Consider the following 25,953-nt stretch of genomic DNA (forward strand, 5'->3'; position numbering starts at 1 on the left):
AGAGGCAGGAGAGTGCAGTATCCTGCATGCATTGGCCTTTTGTGAACCCCTCTGAGATACCACCTGAAGAGGGGGACACTGCATAGGGTCCTGCATGTGTAGGTAGGAATGGTCAGCTAGAAAAAAACAGAGAGTAAATGCAAATGTGACCGTATTTATACACAGGCAGGAGACGTTTGAGGACATCAGAAATATATCTACATATCCTAAAATTTTGGATGTAGGGAACACACAGCTGGGAAGGGATTACCATATTTTACATTATATCAGAAAAAGTCCTTGTGTCCATCTGGATCTCCTTTAAGATTTGGAGGGACTCCTCCCTTCCCAGAGGATACTGCTTAGGAAAACCTACCGCCTTTCTGTAAAAGGAAGCAGTGATCTCAAGGGCTGTTTAAATTGCCTACCCAGAAAAATGGTTCAACTACTGCCCCATCAATTTACCTCTTCACCCCCTTCATCTTCCTTTGTAACCTACCTTGGGATTTCTTTATTGACTCCTTTTGCTGACCCACATTTTCTTTTCTCCCTGCAAAATGTAATTACCAATGCTAAATACTTGCAGCTCTGGTATGGCATACCCACTTTTGTTCTCACCAGCTGGGCAATAAACTTACCAAGCATCAGGGTAGTGGGTGGACTGTTATGGGTTGAATTGTGTCCCCTAAAAAAGATCTGTTGATGTCCTAACTCCCAGTACCTCAGGATGTGACCTTATTTGGAGACGGAGTCTCAACAACAGACGTATTCAAGTGAAAATAAGGTCCTCAGAGTAGGCTCTGAGCAAATATCACCAATGTTCTTATGAAAAGGAGAAATTTGGACAGACATACACAGAAAGAAGATGGCCATGTAAAGACAGAGAATTGTAGCATGTCTACAAGCCAAGAACACCAAAGATTTCCAGCAAACAATATGAAGCTAGGAATAAGCAAGGAAAAATACCTCCTCTCAAGTTTCATAGGAAACATGGCCCTGCTGATACCTTGGTTTCAGACTTCTAGCTTCCAGAATTGTGAGACAACAAAACTGTGTTGTTCTCAACCACTCAGTTTACGATATTTAGTTATGGCAGCTCATACAAAGCTACTACAGTCTGTGTATACCAATGCCAGTTATATGAGTTATTGTAATTATGTAATTTAATTAAATATGTCAACCAAAGAATTAATGCAAGAAGGTATAAGCTGAATGCTTTGAAAGACTTGATAGAAGTGAGTCTTTGAAAAACCTGCTATTGAATTAGATGTGGGCAAGCAACTGTAATTTATTGGAAGAAAAAAATGTAGGGTTCTGCCCTCAAATTGCTAAAAACAAATCTTTCATGATGCCTGGTGTGGTTCATGCAAGAAAGACGATATAAAACTCTAGTCATCAGTCATATACTCAAATGAATGCCTTGAATCTATAGAAAAGACTGCCAAACAAATATACATTTATGTATTTTAAGTTAAAATATGTGAGATATATACATATCACTTAAAAGTAATTCTCTGCCTTGATTCTTTTGGTTAATTGTTCATTTACACGCAGACTACATGAGTAAGAGGACCTCAACTGTATTGTTGTAGAGGGTTTGGAACTAGATACGAGTTCGAAACGTGGTTCAATGAGCTGTGCATCTTGTGCCAGTTTCCAAATTTTTTCTTAGTTTTAGTTACCTCATTTGTATAAAATGGGAATAATAATACCTATGAATCACATTGTGAAATTAAATGATACGATGTATTTAAATTGTCTAGCAGCATTAGATGTTTTTTCTGTCAAAAGCGGGAGAAAACTCAATCTACCATGGCTTAAACAAAAAGAGCATGTATTGGCTTGTGACAATCACAAATTTCCGAAGGTAGCATTGGCTTCAGGCGGTGCCAGACTCAATTCTGTGAGTAATGTTCCAGAACCTGGTTTCTCTGTCTACATCAATCAACTACTCCTTGTTGGCTCAATCTTTAGACAGAATCTCCGTGGCGGCTACAGAAGGCATTTTTTTCATATCCTCCCAAGTTCAAGACCCGTGACTAAGAGTCCCTGCTTTACTTTTCGAGCCCCATAAATTCCTTGATTCTGAGTAGACTACATACCCACCTCTGTGTCCATCACTATTCCAGAGGAATGCAATGATTTGATTTGGGAGGATGAGGTCTTATGCTCCACATAAAGAATGTGGACTGAGTAGGGAGAGGGGGCTTTCTCAAAAAACAGGAACAGTATCAAAAGCAAGGGAAATGAGTTTGGGGCAGGTAGAAACACTAAATGTTCATACACTAGTATGTATGTATGTATGTATGTATGTATGTATGTATGGCTGTGTTGGGTCTTCGTTTCTCAGCGAGGGCTTTCTCTAGCTGCGGCAAGCGGGGGCCACTCTTCATCGCGGTGCGCGGGCCTCTCACCATCGCGGCCCCTCCCGCTGCGGAGCACAGGCTCCAGACGCGCAGGCTCAGCAATTGTGGCTCACGGGCTTAGTCGCTCCGCGGCATGTGGGATCTTCCCAGACCAGGGCTCGAACCCGTGTCCCCTGCATTGGCAGGCAGATTCTCAACCACTGCGCCACCAGGGAAGCCCCCATACACTAGTTTTGAGGATGATGCCTCCTAAACAATCAGCATTAGCTTCCTCTGTTGTGTCTTGCACCCCCATCCCCTAACTCAGACTTCCCTTTTGGCTCTAGTGAGAGTGCTGACTTCATGAGGGCAGATGCTCTGCTCTTCCCTCTGCTTTCAAATTCTTGGCTGTGTATCCAACCAGTCTGCCAGATCAGACTGTGGCAAATCTCCTCTGGCCCTGTTCTTCTAACTGCCTTACCCGTCACCCCCACCCACCGTTCCACTTTAGACCTCCTTTAAGGTTCAAGATTACCCCTCAATTCTAGGATATCAAGATGCGGTAAAGTATTAACTTCTTCACGATTTTCATGACTTTGTTCATTTAACTCTTAGCTTTATTCTTTGTCTTTCCAAACTCAAATCTTAATTTTGATTTAAGCCACATTTGGAAACGCATCTATCTACTATCACTCGCATTGGGAAAATGGATTTTTCTACCACTTTTTCTTTAATTGTTTGGAATAGATATCCACCCAGTAATCATAATTGGCCTTAAATTGAATACTGTGGTAGAAACTACTAATCAACACAATATCTACTCTCCTGCTTTTGGTGCCCCAAATTTTAGCTGGGCACATGTTGCCCAGAACAGACCACATTACCTCATCTCCTTTACAGCAAGATGTGGCCATGAGATTAAGTTCTAGTTGGAAGTATGTGATTCATAACAATTTCCACATCATTTCCTTAAAGGACAAGGGTGTTCCCTCAACTTCTCATTTTCCCTTCTCCCTTGGTTTTAGTACCACTAATCTATTCTTGCATGTTTCTCTTCATACATCCCTGACCAATTCAGCTCAGTTGTCCTCACTAGTTATCTCTCCTCCACCCATTCCTTCATATAGGTAATACCACCAGTTATAGTCTTGGTTCTCTTTTAGTCCATCCTGGAGTCCCACAGATTCCCAAGGCTTTTGTCATACACCATATCCTAATGTCTTCCAAATGTGAACCGCTAGGGTTCATTTCTCTCTTGAGCTCCAACACTCTATGCCCAGCTGCCTATCTTATTCCAGGTGATTTTCTAAACCTATCATTCTTCTTGTGTTCATTAGTTGAAATTCTTCTCTTCAGAAGAATTTCCCCTCTTCAGCTGAAATATAATATATAGAGAAAAGGCAGGTGAATGCTTATTTATTTATTACTATTCTGTTTACAGAATACTTTGTTGGTGCCCTAACAACCCCAATAGGGGTCAGTGGATTTGTTTTAAGTATCACTATGCACAGCAAAAGAAACAATCCACCAATGAAAATGCAGCCTTCAGAATGGGAGAAAAATATTTTAAAACCGTATATCTGATAAGTTAATATCCAAAACATACAAGGAATTCATAAAACTCAATAGCAAAAAATACATAAATAATCCAATCCAAAAATGAGCAAAGGACTTGAATAGACACTTTTCCAAATAAGACACACAAATGGCCAACAAGTACCTGAAAAGGTGTTCAACATCACTGATCATCAGGAAATAGAAATCAAAACCACAATGAGATATCAGTCACTCCTGCTAAATTGCTGTTATCAAAAAGATAAGAAATAACAAGTGTTGGTGAGGTTGTAGAGAAAAGAGAACCCTTATGCACTGTTGACGGAAATGTAAGTTGATACAGCATTATGGAAAATAGTACGGAAGTTCCTCTAGAAATTAAAAGTAGAACTACCATATAATTCACTGTAGCATTATTCACAGTAGCCAGGACATGGAAGCAACTTGTGTCCACTGATGGATAAAAGGATAAAGAAAAAAAATTTACATATGTATAATCATTATATATATGAATATTGTTCAGCCATAAAAAAGAAATAAATCTTGCCATTTGTGACTGCGTAGATGGATCCTAAAGGCATCATGATAAGAGAAATGTCAGTCACAGAAAGACAAATACTGCATGGCATCACTTACATATGGAATCTAAAAAAAAAGCCAAACTCATAGAAACAGAGTAAAATGGTGGTTGCCAGTGGCTGAGGAGGTGATGTAGTCAAATGAGGTGATTGGTCAAAGGGTTCAAACTTCCAGTTATAAGATGAGTAAGTTCTGGAGATCTAATGTTCAGCTTGGTGACTACAGTTAACAATACTGTATTATAAACTTGAAAGTTGCTAGGAGAACAGATCTTAACTCTTCTCACCACACACAAAAGACCTAATTATGGGGGGTGATGGAAGTGTTAACTAACCTTATCATGATAATCATTTTACAAGATTTATGTATATCAAATCATCACGTTGTACATGCTAAATGTATGCAGTTTTATATGTCAATTATAACTTAATAAAGCTGGAAAGAAATTTTTTAAAGTATCACTATGAATTCATGGATTTTAATATACTTAATGCGTTTTGATTCAATATAGTCATTATTTTTCAAATTTGTCTCATCTTTGGCCAGGTCAAATTGATGTCTGTGTCCTTTTAACATGACTCCAGTAGTCTTTGATAGCTCCCTTGCTCTCAAACATCATGAAATATCCCAAGTACATTTATCATATTCCCTGTCCCATATCTGGTTTCTTTTCAGAAGGAATAGTAATATGTGACCACAATCTAAGCACTAGAGGTATTCATTGCTAGTGGATTGTCATTATTTCTAGGCCTTTCTAGTGGACAGGGCTAGGAAATATGTATTTATTTAGGAAAATAAAAATAAATAAATCCTGTACTTATGACAATATTTTTTATTGGAATAAAGATATCAAGTTTTTAATTCTTTGATTTTGTTTTTGCATCTCATTTTCTTATTGTGAAAAAATTGCTTCCCAACAACACTAATGTAATTACTTACTTACTTGATTTTATCCCAATACACATAGACATTAAATATTATATATATATAAACTATTGTAATAGCTTCAAAATAACAATATTAGTACAAATACAAACCAACTGAATTCAATTTACGATATCTTTGCGGGTGTTTTTTCCTTTAGATGTACAGCCAAAATACAGGGCTTTGAAGTCATAATAATTTTTCTGAAAGGGGTTATACCACTAACTTTATGCAGTTAGGTTCATTTGTTCAAATTTTGCTTTAAACAGGTTTTTAAAAAAGATATTTTAAAATTTAATTTTGACTTTTAATTATGTGAAATAATACTTGTTTCCAAAATAAAAACAGTAAAATCTGGTAGAGGTCTGGCTTCCATCCCTGTTTCCTTTCCTTTGTTCCTCCCTCACTTCCTCTAAATGATTAAATTTTATTTATTTTTTTCTAAAATATTAGCAAATACATATTCATCTCTCTCCCCTCTCCCATTTCCTATACAAAATATAGCATATTATCCATTCCCTTCTGACTCTTCTTTTTTTAAATTAATTAATTAATTTTATTTTTGGCTGCAAAATAAAATTTGGCTGCATTGGGTCTTCGTTGCTGTGCGCGGGCTTTCTCTAGTTGCAGCGAGTGGGGGCTACTCTTCATTGTGGTGCACGGGCTTCTCATTGCGGTGGCTTCTCTTGTTGCGTAGCACGGGTTCTAGGTGCATGGGCTTCAGTAGTTGTGGCATGCAGGCTCAGTAGTTGTGGCTCACGAGCTCTAGAGCTCAAGCTCAGTAGTTGTGGCGCACAGGCTTTATTGGTCCGCGGCATGTGGGATCTCCCCGGACCAGGGCTTGAACCGTGTGCCCTGCATTGGCAGGCAGATTCTTAAGCACTGCGCCATCAGGGAAGCCCTCCCTTCTGACTCTTGAATTTTTTTTTTTTTTTTATGACACTATATCATGGAGATCGACTGACCCTGTGAAGAGATATTCATTATTTCTTTTTACAGCTGCACAGAACTTCATAAAATAGATGCATCATAATTATTTGACTAGTCTCTAGTTAATAAGATATTTCAGTAAAACCCAGTCTTTACTAGTACAAATAGTGCCAAAATAAGTGGTTTTGTGCCTATTTCATTTCATATTTGTAACGTTTTTTAATGGCAGTGTAATATTCTGTCTTAAGGGTATGCTAGGTCAACTCAATCATTTTCTTACCATTGGACATTTTGGCAATTTTCTAATTTTTATTATAAAGAATGCCACAGTTAACATCCGTATGCATAATTTTATTTCAGCCTCTCTGATTATTTCTCTTTTAATCTATAGCATACATAAACCATTACCTTATAATGATGAACACTGAAAATATTATGCTAAGTGAAAGAATCCAGTCACCAAGACAACATATTGTATGATTTTGTTATGAAAGGGCACGAACAGGCACATCTATAGAGACAGAAAGTCGATTACTGGTTGCCAGGGCTGGGAGGGTAGGTGGGGATACTGGGAAGGGACAGTTAAGGGATGGGGGGTTTCTTTTTGAGGTGATGAAATGTCCTAAAATTGATTGTGGTCATGGTTGCACAACTCTGTGAATATATAAAAGCCATTGAATAGTACACTTTAAATGAGTGTATTATATGGTTAATTACACTTCAATAAAGCTGTTAAAAATAGGATTTTGATTTATGTCTGCTGCTTTTCTATTCTCTTCCTCATTAATTTCTGCTTTTATCTTCCTTATTTCCTTCTATTGCTTTTTTGTGGTTTTGTTTATTGTGTTTTTTTCCCTTATTTTTTTTTTTCCCTTATTTTTGATCTGGGAATTTAATTCATTTATTTTAATTAAAATTTTTTGATTAACAGTGTTTAGTACAATGATTTCCCTCTGATCACTGCTTTAAATGCATCCCATAGATTTCAATATGTGGTGATTTCGTTATCATTCTTTTTAATTTTATAAATTCAGTTTGTATTTCCTTTCACCAAGAGTGCAGGAGGTTTTAAAATATGAATCTAGAATTCTAGGTTGACAGTTTCTTCCCTTTCACCACACTAGGTATGTTTTGTTTCCTTCTGGCCTCCATTGTTTCAGAAGAGAAACCAGCCGTTTTTCTTATGCTTGTGTCCTTTTTTTTCCTCTTCCTATTTTTAAGATTTTCCCTTCTCTTTTGGTTTTTAGTAATTTGATTATGACATGCCTAAGTGTGGTTTCCTGAAAGACCTGGGAGATGGCTGAGCTTCCTGAATCTGTAGGTTATTGCTGTTGCTACTGTTTTAAAGCAGATTCAGAAAGCTTTGGCTAACATTTCATTTTTTGGCTTATTTTAGAATATAAGATTATGTTTTCATCCATTTGTGGGCACTTTTTTAGTGTGCCTTCATTGTCTGTAGGGATGTTATTCTGCTTATTCCTTTTTTTTCTCATAGTGACTTTTATGAGGTTCAACTGTGTGATCTATGTGCTTGCTCATATTTAAGTGAGATGAGTATTTCTATCCTAGCAGAGGAAGTAAGAGCTTTCCTAACCTCTCAGTTCTAGAGCTCCCTCTTCTGTTGTTTTCATAAAGTACTCCTCCTCCCCCTGTGAGTGTACCTTCTGTTTCTTTGCTCTTTCTGTTCCTGACCTGACCAGTGTGCTCTGCTCAATTCTACTTCCAGCAGTTTCTCCTTAAGGTGGGCTTTGCCCTGTAAGAAAACTTGGGTCACTTAAATTTGAGAGTTCGTAGGGCTCAGACTGCTCCAGCCATCCTGCCTCTCTTACTTGGGACTTGGAGTCTGCAAAGCTGTATTGAGTTTTAGCCATTCTCAGATTGGCCTTGTGAGCATTGTGACCTTGTGACATGTGGCCTTCTGGCCAAGAACACCTGTGGTAATTTGGGGGGCTCTCCAGCCCTCAGAAGACCTCCCTGCATTGCTGCTGACACCATGTGAGTTTTGTGGGAGGTTGACTCCTACCTACTCAAATTTGAGAGTTTGTGGGAATACCCAGTCACCTAGCTTGTTGATGTTGTCTGTAGGGTTTTGGCTTTCCTACCCTGTTTGCTCTGTTGTTATGGGGAGCTTTAGGGAGATTAAAAATGTATGGTATCACTGTCATTTTTCCAGAAGATATAAAGAAAGGAAACATATTATGAATTTTTTTTTTTTTTTTAAGTTGTCTTCATACTTGAATTGTAGTTAAGAAAGCATGAACTTAGAGTTCCTCAGTCTTGGATTGAAATCCCAGTTTTGCTGTTTATTATGTGATCTTGTGCAGCTGGTTTATTCTCAGTGTCAGTTTTCTTATTTGTTGGGGTGATGTTCAAAATTCTTAATAACTGGGGGAGTCCAGGTGCTGACTGATCACAACAAACGCTGTGACCCATCAAAACAGGTGGCTTTGAATAACTGGTTGAGCTGTACCAGTGCGAACTGGCTGAAGATCAACACTGCTCATCTGTCAAGTGGAACTGTAATTATATGTCTTGCGGTTTTATGAGGAATAAATGCAGTAAATCTTTATGAATGGTATTGGGCATAGAGCCTATGACATAGTAAGCATTTAATAAATAGTATTTATTATTACTACTATTAGTCAAAAGTTGGGAAGTCCGCAAACTTTTCCTAGATGTGCTCTTGTCTCTCTTAGTCCCACTTCATTGAATACTCCATTCTCTGAGTTTTTATAACACTTTGTTTAAATCACCAATATAGCATTTTATCATACTTTATTGTATTTAGTGGTAGAGGGTGGAGTGATATTCCAGATATCATTACAGAGCTGTCTGTAATTCCAGGCCTTTGTTTGCTGGATCATAGGGATGTCTGGTGGGTCTCAGAGGTGGGACCTGGTTTGTACCAAAGGTTGCTGTGGGGTGGGGAGGGGCACAGGGTCTATGGCATCAGCTATTTATCAACCAGCACAGAAATATTTTGATATCTGGCAACCAGTAGGGTCACACTGGTATGCCCTGGATGAATTTAAGCTCTTAGCACAGGTTGTATCTCCCTTGCTAGGCTGAGACTCCTTTGTGGCTGGGAACTTATTCTGACCTGGCTACTCAATACTGATTTGTCATAGGGTTAAAAAACATTCATGCACATAAAAAGAAGCAGTTAAAAGGGGGCAGGGTGTGTGTGGATAACCATCTTAGAGAAGGAGGGATTATTTTCAGAGAAAGTCTCCACAGCAGAGATGAGTAAAAACCCCTGTGCTTTAGGAGGGGCAGAAAGGCTCAATGAAGATGTACTGAAGTAAGCTTTTAAGACAAAGATGAAAACCATTCGCAGCTAATGAGTAAAACCACTCACACCTGATGGTCACAGGTATTTTGTGAAGTATTTGATAAAATGATCTTTCAGAGTAAGAGGGAAGAAGAACTGGAGGATAGAAATCTAAAGACAGTTGGGTTGCAATAACCTTAGTATAAGTTGTCTTGGAAAATCTGACTACTAAATGAAAAGATTCCTGACAAGTTTTAAAAGTCCAAGGTGAAGATGCTACTAAGTTTCTTGCAAAATAATGCTGAGTGTGAGTGAAGCTATATTTTAATTGAAAAGGCAGCATGCTTGCCACAAAGTTATAGAGATGGAGAACAAGTTACTGGTTGCCAGAGGTTACAGAGAGGGTGTGGGGCAGGAAAGACTGGAATTGACTGTGGCTATGAAAGGGTAGCACCAGGGATCCTTGTGATGCAACTGTACTGTGTCTTGCCTGGGGTGGTGGTAACATCAATCTAAACATGTGATAAAATTGCTTCGAACTACACACATGCACACACACACACACACAAATGAATGTATATAAAACTGGTGAAATCTGAATAAACTCTGTGGGTTACACCAATGCCAGTTTCCTGCTTTTGATATTGCAGCATAGTTACAAAAGATGTTATCACTGGAGAAAACTGGGTGAAGGGTGCCCATGACCTTCCTTTACATTTTTCTTCAAACTTCCTGTGAATCTATAGTTATTTCAAAATCAAAGTTTTAAAAAAGACAGCATGCATTACTTGCCAATCCACATAAAGTTTATATAATTTAGAAATTAGGTGCTCCTTTTCTTACCTCTGTCCTTTGTCCCCCAGTATCTCCTCAGGTGGAAATGTTCTTCCCTTCCTTTGTCTAAATCCTGCCTGGTTTTTTTTTAGGACAGCTTCCAGCCAGCTTTGCCTAATTTACTTTTTCCTTGTTCTTTTGTTGAGCACTTGATGTATCTTAAGTATAACCGGACTCACCCCAAATTCGTTTCTCTTTGCCCCATTTGTGGACGGTGGCTGTTGGAGTACCCAGCCTGGAATGAAGGACTCATGACCCTACCTGCTAAGAGCTCCCTTCAGCAATTGCCATAGTGGAAGAGCATTGTCTCACCCTTGGCCATGCTCCTTTCCTGAAGAGGCCCACAGCCCGTAACTAACCTATTCCCTCATCTCAGGATGTCTTGAAAAGTTCATCCCATCTTCAGAATTTTAAAGGTTTGTAGGATCTGTAGTGATAACTCCTCTTTCATCCCTGATATTATGAATTTGTGTTTTCTTTATTTCTTAATCAGTCTAGACAGCAATTTATGGATTTTGTTGATATGTCAAAGATCTAATGTTTGGTTTTTATAAATATACTGCTATTTGTTTTCTATTTCGTTGATTTCTGCTTTTATCTTTATTATTAACTTCCTTCTCTTTTCTCTGACTTTACTTGCTCTAATTTACCTAGCTTCTTTTTTGAGGTTTTAATTTTAATTGGTTTATAACATTATATAAGTTTCATGTGTACAGTATATATTTTGACTTCTGTATATACTATGGTGTGCTCACCACCAAAAATTTAGATTCTATACTGTTGACCTCCTTTACCCATTTCAACCTCCCCCCAATCCCTTTCCCAACTGGTAACTACTCTGTTCTCTGTACTTATGTGTTTGTTTTTGTATTCATTCATTCATTCAGTTATTATTTCTTATATTCCACATGTGAGTGAAATGATATTGTCTTTCTCCATCTCACTTATTTCACTTGGCATAATTCCCTCAAGCTCCATCTACATTGTTGAAATGGCAAAATTTCATCTTTTTAATGGCTGGGTAGTATTCCATTTTGTGTGTGTGTGTGTGTGTGTGTGTAGAACATCTTTTTTATCCATTCACTCATAGATGGGCACTTAGGTTGTTTCCATATCTTGGCTGCTGTAAATAATGCTGTGATGAACATAAGGGTGCATGTATCTTTTCAAATTAGTGTTTTCATATTCTTTGGGTAAGTGCTCAGAAATGAGATGGCTAGATCATATGGTAGTTGTACCCTTAATTTTTAAGGAATTTCCATACTGTCTTCCATAGTGGCTGTACCAATCTACATTCCCCACCAACAGTGTATGATGGCTCCCTTTTCTCCACATTCTCTCCAACAATTGTTATTTCTTATCTTTTTGATAAGAGCTATTCTAATAGGCATGAAGTAATATTTCCTTGTGGTTTTGATTTGAATTTTCCTGATGATTAGTGATGCTGAGTATCTTTTCATGTTCCTGTTGGCCATCTGTATATCTTCTTTGGAAAAGTGTCTATTCAGCTTTCTGCCCATTTTTTAATCTGGCTGCTTGTTTTTTTGATGTTGAGTTGTATGTGTTCTTTATGTATTTTGGATATTAATCCCTTATCAGGGATTAATCCCTTATCAGGTATATGATTTATAAATATCTTCTTCCATTCAGTAGGTTGTCTTTTCATTTTGTTGATGATTTCCTTTGCTGTGCAGAAAGTTTTTAGTTTGATGTAGTCCCATTTGTTTATTTTTGCTTTTGTTTACCTTGCCTGAGGGGACATACCTAGAAAGATATTGCTTAGACATATGTCAACGTGCATACTGCCTGTGTTTTCTTCTAGGAATTTTATGGTTTTAGTTCTTACACTCAAGGCTTTTATCTATTTTTTATTTTTTAGTATGGTGTGAGATAGTGGTCTAGTTTCATTCTTTTGCACCCAGTGTCCCAACACCATTTATTGAAGCGACTATTCTTTCTCCACTGTATGTTCTTTGCTCCTTTCTTGTAAATCAATTGCTCATATATGTGTGAGTTTATTTCCGGGCTCTCAATTCTGTTCCACTGATCTATGTGTCTGTTTTTCTGCCAATACCATGCTGTTTTGATTACTATAGCTTTGTAATATAATTTGAAACCAGGGAGTATGATACCTCCAGCTTTGTTCTTTTTTTTTTTTTTAATAAATTTATTTATTTATTTATTTATTTATTTATTTATTTATTTTAGGCTGTGTTGGGTCTTCGTTTCTGTGCGAGGGCTTTTTCTAGTTGTGGCAAGCAGGGGCCACTCTTCATCGCGGTGCACGGGCCTCTCACTATCGCAGCTGGGCCCCTCACTATTGCAGCCTCTCTTGTTGCGGAGCACAGGCTCCAGACGCGCAGGCTCAGTAGTTGTGGCTCACGGGCCTAGTTGCTCCGTGGCATGTGGGATCTTCCCAGACCAGGGCTCGAACCTGTGTCCCCTGCTTTAGCAGGCAGATTCTCAACCACTGTGCCACCAGGGAAGCCCCTTTTTTTCTCAGTATTGCTTTGGCTATTCAGGGTCTTTTGTGGTTCCATATAAATTTTAGAATTTTTTGTTCTATTTCTGTGAAAAATGTATTTGGGGTTTTGATAGGGATTGCATTGACTCTGTAGATCGCTTTAGGTAATATGGACATTTTAACAACGTTAATTCTTCCAATCCATGAGCACAAAATATCTTTCCATTTCTCTGTGTCTTCTTCAATTTCTTTCAAAAATATCTGATAATTTTCAGTGTATGGGGTCTTTCACCTCCTTGGTTAAATTTAGTCCTAGGTATTTTATTCTTTTTGTTGAGATTGTAAATGGGATTGTTTTCTTAATTTCCCTTTCTGCTAGTCTGTTGTTAGTGTATAGAAATGCAACAGATTTTTGTATATTCACTTTGTACTCTGCAACTTTATTTATTTATTATTTCTTTAAGAATGTTCCATATGCACCTGAGGAGAATGTGTATTCTGCTGCAATTGGATGGAATGTTCTGTATAAATCTATCAAGCCCATTTGGTCTAATGCTTCATTTAAGGCTGGTATTTCCTTGTCGACTTTATGTCTGGATGATCTATCCATTGATGTAAGTGGGATGTTAAAGTTCCCTACTCTTATTGTGGTACTGTCAATTTCTCCCTTTTTATATACATTTTGGTACTCTTATGTTAGGTGCATAAATATTAATAACTACTATTTCTTCTTGATAAATTGTCCCCTTTGTTATTATATAATGTCCATCTTTGTCTGTCGTTACCTTTTTTGGCTTGAAGTCTGTTCTGTCTGATATAAGTTTGGCTATACCAGCTTTCTTTTGGCTGCCATTTACTTCAAGCATCACCTTCCATCCCTTCACTTGGAGCCAGTGTTTGTCTTTAGAGCTGAGATGAGCCTCCTGGAGGCAGCATATAGCTTGGTCTTGTTTTTTACTCCATCCAGCCACTCTGTGTCTTTTGATTGGTAAATTCAATCCATGTGCTTTTACATCTATTTATTTATTTATTTATGGCTGCACTGGGTCTTTGTTGCTGTTCGTGGGCTTTCTCTAGCTGTGGGGAGTGGGGGCTACTCTTCATTGCGGTGCGTGGGCTTCTCTTGTTGCGGAGCATGGGCTCTAGGCGTGCGGGCTTCAGTAGTTGTGGCATGCGGGCTTCAGTAGTTGTGGCATGTGGGCTCTAGATCGCAGGCTCAGTAATTGTGGCGCACGGGCTTAGTTGCTCCACAGCATGTGGGATCTTCCTGGACGAGGGCTCGATCCCCTGTCCCCTGCATTGGCAGGCGGATTCTTAACCACTGTACCACCAGAGAAGCCCAATCCATGTGCTTTTAGAGTGATTATTGTTAAATGGGGACCATCTTATCTTTTTTCTGCTGGTTGCTCTATATCTCAATGTCTCTTTTCCTTGCATTTCTGTCTGCCATTTTAGTTGGCGGTTTTTCTATGATGTTTTTCTCAATTTTCTCTTTTTTAATGCAACATGCCTCTGCTCTATATTTATGTTCTGTGGTTGCCATGAGGTTTATATGAAACATCTCATAAATAAAGTAGTCTTTTTTCTGCTGATGGTATCTTCATTTTCTTATATGAGTTCCATCCTTTTTCTCTTCCCCTTTTATGTTTTTGTTGTCTCAAAATTTCCCTTTTTATGTTGTGAGTTTGTTACCAAATTGAAGTAACTATAGTTATTTTTTACTACTTTTTCTCTTTTAACCTTTATGCTGTAACTGTTTAATAACCTATTCTGATATAGAGCTGCAATTTTCTGATTCTTCCTGTGTGTTTATCACCTTACTCACAGTTTCGTGTACTTTGCCTTTTTGTTTCAGATAGAAGAGCTCCTTTCAACATTTCTTGTAAGGCAGGTCTAGTGTTGATGAATTCCTTCAGCTTTGTTTGGCGGGGAAAGCCTTTATTTGTTCTTTGTATCTTGAATGATAACTTTGCTGAATGGAGTATTTTTGGCTGACAGTTTTTATTTTTCAATGTTTTGGGTATGTTATTCCACTCTCGTCTGTCCTGTAGAATTTCTGCTGAGAAATCTGCTGATAGCCGAATGGGGGTTCATTTGTAGGTTGCCATCCTTTTTCCCCTGGTTGCCTTTAAAATTCTTTCTTTGTCATTGACTTTTGGCAGTTTTAATATAATGTGTCTTGGAGAAGGTCTTTTTGCATTGAGGTGTTCTATTAGCTTCATGGACTTGTGTACCCAGTTCCTCCCCCAGGTTCGAGGTGTTCTCAGCTATTATTTCTGTAAATAAACTCTGCTTCCTTCTCCCTCTCTTCTCCTTCTGGGATACCCATTACCCTAATGTTTCCCTTCCTAATGGAGTTGGATAGTTCTCATAGAATTTCTTTTCTTTTTAAGATCTTAATTGTCTCTTCTCTTCTACCTGTATCATTTCTAGGTTTCTATCTTTGAACTTGCTAATTCTCTTTTCCATATGGTCTGCTCTATTTCCAATGCTTTCTGTTGTGTTCTTCACCTTATTTATTGAGTTATTCAGCTCCAGAATTTCTGTTTGGTGCTTTTTTAGAGTTTCAACCTCTTTGGTAAAGTATTCCTTCTGTTTATTAATTTTATTCCTGAGTTCATTGAACTGCCTTTCTGAGTTTTCTTGTAGCTTGAGTTTCTTCATGACGGCTATTTTGAATTCTCTATGAGTTAGCTCACAATATTCCATGTTACCGTGGTTTTTCATGATGCTTGATGAGTTGTTCCTCAGCCAGTTTGTTTTACGTGATCCTAATGATTCAACAGGTTAGTCATTAGGGGCCTTTCTTTTGTTTCCCAGTAGGTGGCGCTATAGCACAAGTTTTTGGTTTCTCTTACCTGAGCTGCCTGCTTGAGAATCAGCACTTTCCACCCTCTACCAGCACTCTCAGGGCTGTTGCTTGGGGCTCTCATTGTGGTTGCTTGTGCCTCTGGGGTCATTGGTGCCTTTGCTGCTAGTGTCACTGGCAAAGCTGCATGGGGCACCAAGATGGCGGTGGCTCTGCTGCATCTGGGGTCTCCTGCTGCTGTGAGGGGAGGTTGAGGGTGGGGGAGGAACCAGGGTCACAAGTGCCTCTACCATGATCTGGGTGGTTGGGTCTGTGGGCACAGCCACTGCAGGTGGGGGCCTGAGTTACAGGCACCTCCATGGCTGGAGGGACAGGGTTGCAGGCCCTGCTGTTGCTGCTCTCTGGTTCCCTGTGGCTGAAGTCACCGCTGCAGCTGGGAGGCCGGTGTTATGAGCACTACCCCCAACGCAACTGGATTCTCTGGGGCTGCAGGTTCGACCTTTGCAGCCGGGGGTCTGGGGTCACAAACATCACCCTTTTTGTTCCCCTGGTTCCACCACTTCCATGTGTTCCATCCACCCACCTTTAGGTGTACAGATGTGTGGAATTCTCTGGCATCCTGATGTGTTCGGTAGAGGCACCTTTGTTGAGTTATGGATGTTTTACTGGTTGTAGATTGATGGGGAGAGGCAAAGGGAGCATCTCATAATGCCATGATGCTGACCAGTTTTTCTAGCTTCTTAAGGTCGAAACTCAGATTGTGATTTTCACCTTTCTTCTCTTTTAAAGCAAGTATTACTTAAAGCTTTAATTGCCCCCTAAATATCTCCAACTATTTTGGGGTTTTCCAGATATTTTTCTGTTATTTATTTCTAATTTAATTCCATTATTGTTAGAAAATATAATGCCTGATTTCAGTCTTTTAAAATTTATTGGGACTGGTTTCATAGACTAGCATATGGTTTATCTTGGTGAACAAATCATGTACATTTAAAAAGAATGTATATTCTGTAGAGTGCAGTGTTCTATGAGATATCAATAAGGTCAAGGTGGTTGATAATGCTATTCAGATATCCTATGTCTTTACTAAATTTTAATCTAGAACTTAAATTGCTAAGAGAAGAATGTTGAAAGCTCCAACTGTTATTGTGGATTTGTCCACTTCTCTTTGCAGTTCTGTCATTCTTACCAGACTTCAGTTGATGTCTGTATTCAGTTTTTGAGGCTTAGATAGCTCAAAAATTTGCTCCACACGTGTGTTTCAGGTGTCAGCTGGAAATATGGGCAGTTTATACACAGAATTTGGTCTTCTACCTGACTCCTCTCCTTCTTGGGATTTCCTTTTTGGATGTCCTCCTACTTTCCAGCTGTTGTAGTTGTTCCATACTCTGTCTTCTGGTTTTTCAAGCCAGTAAGACTGAGGGTGACAACTGGGGCCTGTCCTCAAGTGAAAATCCATAAAAATGGAAAACTCACTGAGTCCCATTTCTTTCTCACAAGCATTGACTCCTCTACAGTATATGCCTTTTTTGGTGTTCTCCTGTATCTTCAGGGGCTTATTTTTTTCTATTTGGTTCATAGTTTGCAGTTTTTGCCTTGGTTCAATGGGAAGTACTCAGCTATTATTGGAAGCAGAACCTGTTATTTTCCTACTAATGTCTATAGGATCTGTACTGATTTCTCTCATTCCTGGAATTGGTAATTTGCATCTCTCCCACCTTCCTTTTGGTTGCTCAGTTAAGCTAGAGGTTCACCAATTTTATTCAACTTTTAAAAGAACCAGCTTTTATATTCAGTCGATTTCCAAAATTGTCTTTATTTCCTTTTCTACTATTTTTGTTTTTCCCTGATTTCTTAAAGTGGAAGCTTAAATAATTTAATTTAGACTTTCCTTCTTTCCTAATATAAACATGCAAAGTTATAATTTTTCCCTCTAAGCACTGCTTTAACTGCATTCCACACCTTTTGATATGTTTTACAATTTTTATTCAGTTCAAAATATTTTTCAGTTTCCCTTGTGATTTCTTCTTTGACCCATGGGTTATTGAGAAATATGTTGTTTAATTTCAAAACACTTGGAGTTTTCCCAAATAGCTTTCTGCTACTGATTTCTAATTTAATTATATTATGGTTAGATAACATACTGTGCATGATTTCCATCTATTTAAATTTATTGAAACTTGTTTTATGAACCAGCATAATAATGAGTATTCTGTACACTTATAAAAGTATATTTTGGTTTTTGTGAAGTGTTTTATAAACATCAATAGGTCAAGTTCGTTGATAATGTTGTTCCAGTCTTCTGTATACTTACTGAGGTTTTTATCTAGTGCTATTGATTGCTGAGAGATGAACGTTATAATCACCCACTGTAATTGTTGATTTTTCTAATTCTTCTTTCAGTTTTTGTTTCATATATATCAAACCTCTGCTATAAGTTACATACAAGTTTAGGATTATTATATCTTCTTGATGATCTAACCTCTTTTTTTTTTTTTTTATAAATAACTCTGTAATTACATTAATTGGTTGCATATTTGTTGACACTGAAGGAGCAGCCCTTGAGGTTGGGGGAGGTGGGTTTTGGCTGCAATTTAACACTCTTCCCCTCTGCCCTCCCTCCAGGTCTGATCTCCAACCACCCTGTTGAGTTTTTCTGGATGGAGGGAAGCAGTGGCTGCCAGGCCTATTTCTTTTTTTAATTTTTATTTATTTATTTATTTATTTATGGCTGTGTTGGGTCTTCATTTCTGTGCGAGGGCTTTCTCTAGTTGCGGCAAGCGGGGGCCACTCTTCATCGCGGTGCGCGGGCCTGTTACTATCGCGGCCTCTCGTTGCGGAGCACAGGCTCCAGACGCGCAGGCTCAGCAATTGTGGCTCACGGGCCTAGTCGCTCTGCGACATGTGGGATCTTCCCAGACCAGGGCTCGAACCCGTGTCCCCTGCACCGGCAGGCAGATTCTCAACCACTGCGCCACCAGGGAAGCCCCTAACCTCTTTATCATTATAAAACGTCCCTATTTTCAACAGCCAGCATATTTGAACTGATACAACTTTATAACAAAACTATAGTAGATCCATGCAATTTCCCATAAAAAACATATAAAGCAAGCATAGACTTTGGATTAAAAGTGACATTTTGTTAGAGATTGCAAAGAACTTTTCCAGGTTTAAAACTGAGGGAATTACCATGGAATTTCTTATAAACAAACTAGTCAGGACTCAATTTCATGATGATAGTATGTAAGATAAGTAAGAAAGGACATTGATTCCAACCTAGCTAATGCTAATTTTATTAGTGTCTTTGTGGTAAATATTGTCTAGTTTGCACTTACTTTTATGACAAGATATAATGGCCTGCTCAATTGTTTTCTCAAAGTATCTGTGTCAAAATTTTCCCTGTTTTCTTTCAATAGCTGGATACTTCCTTAATATGCTAAGTGATATGTACCTCAGTCCCCACAACTAGTTACATGCTTAGTGGGAAAATTCTAGCAATATCCCATTAAAGGTAGGAATAAGACAAGGAAGCTCACTGTCTTCACTATTATTAAATATTTTTACTGGAAATACTAGCTAATGCAATTAGATATGAGAAATTAGAGGTAGAAAATTTGGAAAGGATTAGGTAAAACTATAACCATTTCAATGATATGATTGCAATCCTAGAAAATCTAAAAGAATCAACTCCAAACAATAAGGCATCGTAGTAATAACTAACATTTTTGAGCACTAACATTACCACCTCTATTTTAACTCATTGAATCATCATACTACCTATCAGAAAACAATAAGAAAATGTATTAGATATCCCTACAAGAAGTTCAGAAAGAGGGTGAGTTCCAGGTTTGGAATGATAATCCATCACTTCATGCAGTGGTCCTCAGCATCAGCTTTATTCCCTTGGGGCTGCCAAATGGCTACCAGGGTCAGTGTTGGGCTAAAGTTTCCATGTCAAGAGGAGAATGTGTTGGAAACTTTCTTGTAAGCATGAATCAATACCATATCAATACCATAGATAGTACATGTATATAATCTAGTTTTCTAACGCAGATGTGTGATCAAGAATTTGAAGACCACTGCCTTGGACTAAACTTGGTTAGTCTGGTTATGGAACACATCAAATTTAGGTGACCCACCAATTGTGAGCCTCATAGATTTGTGGAGGAAAGGTACTTGTGAGATAGGCTGGACCTGGGACCCTTTACTGGAGTGCTTGGTCTCATTTTCTGGAGGAACAGAATACAAAGAAACTATAAGGGACTAAAAATAACTGCACACATGTGCAGTTGGGGCAATTATGAACAATAAGATACAAAAACTCTACAAACCAACTGCCACTTCTGAGGTGCTGTGAGCAAAAGAAGGGTACTGCACGTGATCCCTGCACACAGCACCACCAAAGGGGTGGGCAGACCACCTAAACTATGCCTCCTGCCCAGCCCATGGACCTGCCCTCCTTGTTACCCCATTTAAAGACCCAAGCAGCTCACTCCGCTGCACCTGTTTCTTGTTTTCACTCCTTCCTGCTGCAGCAGGAGCCCCACAAAGCCTTGCCTAGAATTCTCCTCTGGCCTCTACCAATTTCTACTGATTAAAGAGTCTAAGGGCCTGGGTCGTAGGTAACACTCCAAGCTTGACATTGAAAAAGTAAAGGATGACGTTATTACTAGTGACGATGGCAATGGAATGATCAAGATGAAAACAGTAATAACTAGCATTTATTGAGCACTTACAAAGTGCCAGACTATTCTGAGCGCTTTACATCCTCAGGACAAATCTATTAGGTAAATACTACTATTACTCCATTTTACTAGTAAACTCCATGCGAACAGAGAACATTACAGTTTTTTCTTAGCAATGCATTACCTGGAGCACAGTAATAATTTAATAAATATTTAATGAATAAAAAAAATGAGTATTGCCAAATTTCTCAGCGGAATAGGGCAAGATGGGCTTTAGTGCCAGAGCCGGGCTCATATGGGCCGGGCTTTCGCATACTTGGAGGTGAACCAAAGCACCAGATCCCTGCAAGGGACAACACGAACCAGCGGTTTAAATTTCCTCGGCAACCGCTGCTGGACTGAATGTATGTTGCGGGCTAACGGGGCGCAGAAAACAAAAAACGGAGATTTGAGGAGACAAACCCCCTCCCGGCTGGCGTACGAGCTTCCGAGAAGCCTGGCCGCTAAGTCAATTTCAGCGCGGGACCCGGCCCTGGGGGATCCGCAATCCTCCCGACTCGCGTCCCGACTCTCTAGCCGCGCGAGGAGGCTACGCCGGAAGTCTCGACTGCTCCTCGGAGTGTGTCCACCTGCCGGCTTTTACCCCACCCACTCCCCACGCCCCACGCCCGGAAGGAGTCCTCACGCTTGCCGCGGCGTGGTACTTCAACGCCGGACAGGTTAGCGTCCCGGCGGGAGGCAAGAGTGGGGTCCCTCTCACCCCAGAAGCTTTTGTTCCCGTAGTCCTGAGGGCCGCGTTTGCACGCCAGGTGGGCTGCTGCAGGGGTAGCCCCTCAGGGGCCACCTTGCTGTCGTCGCCGGGTCGCCACCTCCCGCAGCAGCGTGGTTGGCGCCTGGGGGCCCGTGGTGGGCTCAGCGCCTCGGGATGCTACAAGGTTCCCCTCTCCCGCCCCCCTTTGTAGCTAACGGTGGCCTAGCCCTGTGGTCCTCGCTGAGCGTTCCCAGGAGCACATTTGTGAAGCGGTGGGGTCCTGTCGAAGAGGTGGAACTGGGCATTTTGTCGGTGGTCCCAAGGTACAACAGTCTGAGGAGGACCTTGCCCAGATGATTGTAGAAAGGAATTTTCTGGCTCGGTGGTCTGAATAGTTTTTGTCTCGTCACATTTGAGCTCCATACAGGGGCTGACGATAGAAGTGATTTTCAGTGTAGGTGGTTTTCAGGTGTTTAAGTGTGTGTATGATTGTCAGTCAGTCTGTGCCTGTGTGTGAGAGAGAGAGGGAGAGGGAGAGAGAGCACGAGCGCTCGGTAGCTGTGTGTAATTTAAAAAATCCGTAAATATATTTTGCTTCTTGCTTCTTCTGGTCTCTTCTCCTAATTCCTCCTTACTCTCTCACCTGAGCGGTATTTCTCTACTTCAGCTTTGGATAGAAGTAGCAATTCTCTACCTAGGCTTTACACATTTAAAACAGATCTGACCATGTTAATCCTCTGCTTAAAATCTTACTGGCCTTCCCATTGTTTCAGGATAATACAAATTCCTTAGGCTGGCTTCAAGACCCTTCAAGGTCTTGATTTTGCTGAGTTTTTCAGTCTCATCTCCTTTCATGGAAGCACACATACACACCGTATGTCCCCTGTCATGCCAACCTGCAGTAGTTTCATCTCTTTGGCTATGACAAAGTTTTATAATGGTTTACCCACATTTGGCAATTTATTTTTTCCATTCAGTCAAGATTTATTGAATTCCTGATAATTGCGGGCACTGTTTTAGGAGCTGGGGATATAATGCGGAAAAAAACCCCAACCCAGTCTATAGTCCTTTTGAAAAATAACAGCTTGACTGCGATGTAGTTCACATACCATAGAATTATAAAATACACATAAATTTTTAGTGCATTCACAAAGTTGTACAACCATCACCCCAATCAATTTAAAAACATTTTCATCACTTCCAAAAGAAGCCCTGTACCCATTAGCAGGCTCTCCTGATTTCCTCCTTACCCCACCCCACTCATAGACCTAAGGAACTATTAATCTACTGAATATATATTTGGCTATTCTGGACAACTCATATAAATGAAATCATAAAGTATGGGACCTTTTTTGATCGTCTTTCACTTAACATTCATGCTCATCCATGTTGTAGCATGTATCAGCACTTCATTCCTTTTTATTGCTAGATAATATTTAATTGTATGGCTAGTCCACCATTTATCCATTGGTCAGTTGATGGGCATTTGGATTGTTTTGGCTCTTACAAATAATGTTACTGTGAACATTCATGTACAAGTTTTTGTGTGAACGTCATGATTTCATTTCTCTTGGGTATATATCTAACAGTAGAATTGCTGGGTTGTATGGTAATTCTACGTTTAACATTTTGCAGAAATGCCAGACTTTTTTAAAGCAGCTGCACCATCTTATATTCCTGTAAGCGGTGTATGAAGGTTCTGATTTCTTCCCATCCTTGCCAACACTTGTCATTATCTGCTTTCTTTTTTTTTTTTTTTCTTAAATTCTAGCCATCCTAGTGGGTGTGAAGTGGTATCTCATTGTGGTTTTGATTTGTAGTTCCCTGATGGCTAATGAAGGTTGAGCATCTTTTCATGTGCTATTGGCCATTTGTATATCTTCTTTGGAGAAATGTCTATGCATATCCTTTGTCCATTTAAAAATTAGGCTATTTGCTTTTTATCATCGAGTTGTAAGGGTTCTTTATATATTCTAGGTCCAAGTCCCGTATCAGATATATGACTGTCATGTGGATTATGCTATAGTTCCTGTAAATGGAAAGCACATGAGGTTAATTTTTACTCTTCCTAGAGACCATGTTATAGATCTGCGGAGTAATTTAGAGTGAATTACTATGTGTGAAATACTGGGCCCAGGAAAAATGATGGGAAGAACCTGTGAGCAGCATTTTAAGATTTGAAAAATGAAGCAAGTGGAAACAGTTTATATAATTTTCCCATTCCCTACTGAGTTTTGTCTTTTCCGTATTGATTTGTAGGAGTTCTTTGTGTAGAGATATTAACCTATTGACTGTTAGATATGGGGCACATATTTTCAGTCTGTTTGCTTGTAAACTTTGTTTTTGTATCTTCTACTATGTTAAAGCTTTACATTTTTGTATAGTCAAAGACTGTCAGTCGTTTCCTTTAAAAGGCTTCTGGGGTACTGATGTAGTTTGGGATACTATTCTTAAATGATGGGAGTTACAGAAACCGACACAGTAGTTCCCTGGTTAGTGTGACATCTTGAGTCCATGGTACTATATTTAACTTTACAGGCAGGCCTTATTTTATTGTGCTTCATTCTATTGTGCTTCGCAGTTACTGTGTTTTTTACAAATTGAAGGTCCCTGGCAAACGTGCATCAAGCAAGTCTATTGGTGTCATTTTTCCAACAGCGTTTGCTCACTTTGTGTTTCTGTGTCACATTGCGGTCATTCTCACAATATTTCAAACTTTTTCATTATTATTTGTTATGGTGATCTGTCATCAGTGATCCTTGATGTTACCATTGTAATTTTTTTGGGGTGCCGTGAACCGTGCCCATAGAAGACAGTGAACTTAAATGAGAAATGTTACGTGTGTTCTGACTGCTCCACCAATTGACCGTTACCCCGTTTCTCCCTCTCCTTGGGCTTCCCTATTCCCTGAGACACAACAGTATTGAAATTAGGCTAATTAATAACCCTGCATTGGCCTTTAAGTGGTCAAGTGAAAACAAGTGTTGCACTTCTCTCACTTTAAGTCAAAAGCTAGAAATAACAAGCTGTTGAGGAAGGCGTGTCAAAGGCCTAGATAGGCTGAAAGCTAGGCTTCTTGCACAAAACAGTTAGCCAAGTTGTGAATGCAAAGGAGAAGTTCTTGAAGGAGGTGAAAAGTGCTACTCCAGTGAACACACAAATGATAAGAAAGCGAAACAGCCTTATTGCTGGTATGGAGAAAGTTTTAGTGGTCTGGAGAGAAGATCTAACCAACCACAGCACTCTCTTAAACCAAAGCCTAATTCAGAGCAAGGCCCTAACTCCTCAATTCTGTGAAGGCTGAGAGAGGTGAGGAAGCTGCAGAAGATAAGTTTGAAGCCAGCAGAGGTGGGTTCATGAGGTTTAAGGAAAGAAGCCATCTCCATAACAAAAGTGCAAGGTGAAGCAACAAGTGCTGATGTAGAAGCTGCAGCAAGTTATCCAGAAAATCTAGCTAAGATAATTAATGAAGGTAGCTACACTAAACAGTGGATTTTCAACATAGATGAAACAGATTTCAACAGATGAAACAGCCTTATCTTGGAAGAAGATGCCATCCAGGACTTTTATAGTTAGGAGAAGTCAATGCTTGGCCTCAAAGGACAGGCTGACTCTGTTAGGGGCTAATGCAGCTGGTGACTTGCAGTTAAAGCCAGTGCTCATTTACCATTCCGAAAATCCTAGGGCCCTTAAGAATTATGCTAAATCTACTCTGCCTGTGCTCTTTAAGTGGAACAACAAAGCCTGGATGACATCACATCTGTTTACAATATGCTTTATTGGCTGTTTTAAGCCCACTGTTGAGACCTACTGCTCAGAATAAAAGATTCCTTTCAAAGTACTGCGGCTCATTGACAATGCACCTGGTCACCCAAGAGCTCTGATGGAGATGTATAATGAGATTAATGTGGTTTTCATGCCTGTTAACACAGCTATTCTGCAGCATATGGATCAAGGGGTAATTTCGACTCTCAAGTCTTACTATTTAAGAAATACATTTTGTAAGGGTAGAGCTGCCAGAGATAGTGATTCCTCTGATGGATCTGGGTGAAGTCAATTGAAAACTTTCTGGAAAGGCTTCACCATTCTACATGCCATTAAGAACAGTCATGATTTACAGGAAGAGGTAAAAATATTAACAGGAATTTGGAAGAAGTTGATTCCAAACCTCATGGATGACTTTGAGGGGTTCAAGACTTCAGTGGAGGATATAACTACAGATGTGGTGGAAAGAGCAAGAGAGCTAGAATTAGAAGCGGAGCCTAAAGATGTGAGTGAACTGCTGTGAGCTCATGATAAAACTTTAATGGATGAGGAGTTGCTTCTTATGGATGAGCAAAGAAAGTGGTTTCTTGAGATGGAATCTACTCCTGGTGAAGATGCTGTGAAGATTGTTGAAATGACAACAAAAGATTTAGAATATTACATAGACTTAGTTGATAAATCAGTGGCAGGGTTTGAGAGGATTGACTCCAATTTCGAAAGAAGTTCTACTGTGGGTAAAATGCTGTCAAACAGCATTGCATGCTATAGAGACCATTTGGGAACGGAAGAGTCAATCGATGCGGCAGACTTCATTGTTGTCTTGTTTTAAGAAATGGCCACGGCCATCCCAGCCTTCAGCGTCCACCACCCTGATCGGTCAGCAGCCATCAACACCAAGGCAAGACCCTCCACCAGCACAAAGATTACAACTGTCTGAAAGCTAGCATGGTGGTTATTAGCATTTTCTAGCAATAAAGTATTTTAAAGTTATGTATATTGGCTTTTTTAAAGATACAATGCTATTGCACACTTAATAGACTGCAGTATAGTATAAACATAACTT

At 39.4% G+C, this 25,953-nt stretch overlaps 1 protein-coding gene across 9 annotated transcripts in view; it reads left to right on the forward strand.

The window, feature by feature from the left end:
- COA1 (cytochrome c oxidase assembly factor 1) overlaps positions 1 to 25,953 on the forward strand; it is a 234,945-nt gene that overhangs the window by 120,539 nt on the left and 88,453 nt on the right. For 3 of the 9 annotated variants that reach the window (XM_068550316.1, XM_068550315.1, XM_068550317.1), the window contains exon 1: positions 21,035 to 21,183. The exons of 5 other annotated variants lie outside the window; for them this stretch is intronic. The gene's annotated coding sequence lies outside the window, so the exon portion shown is untranslated. Of the gene's footprint in view, positions 1 to 21,023; positions 21,184 to 25,953 lie in introns of those variants that run through there. One more of the 9 variants, XM_068550321.1, reaches the window with a different exon arrangement.

Source organism: Eschrichtius robustus, chromosome 8 (genome assembly GCF_028021215.1).
Source record: "Eschrichtius robustus isolate mEscRob2 chromosome 8, mEscRob2.pri, whole genome shotgun sequence".
Classification (NCBI taxonomy): Eukaryota; Metazoa; Chordata; class Mammalia; order Artiodactyla; family Eschrichtiidae; genus Eschrichtius; species Eschrichtius robustus.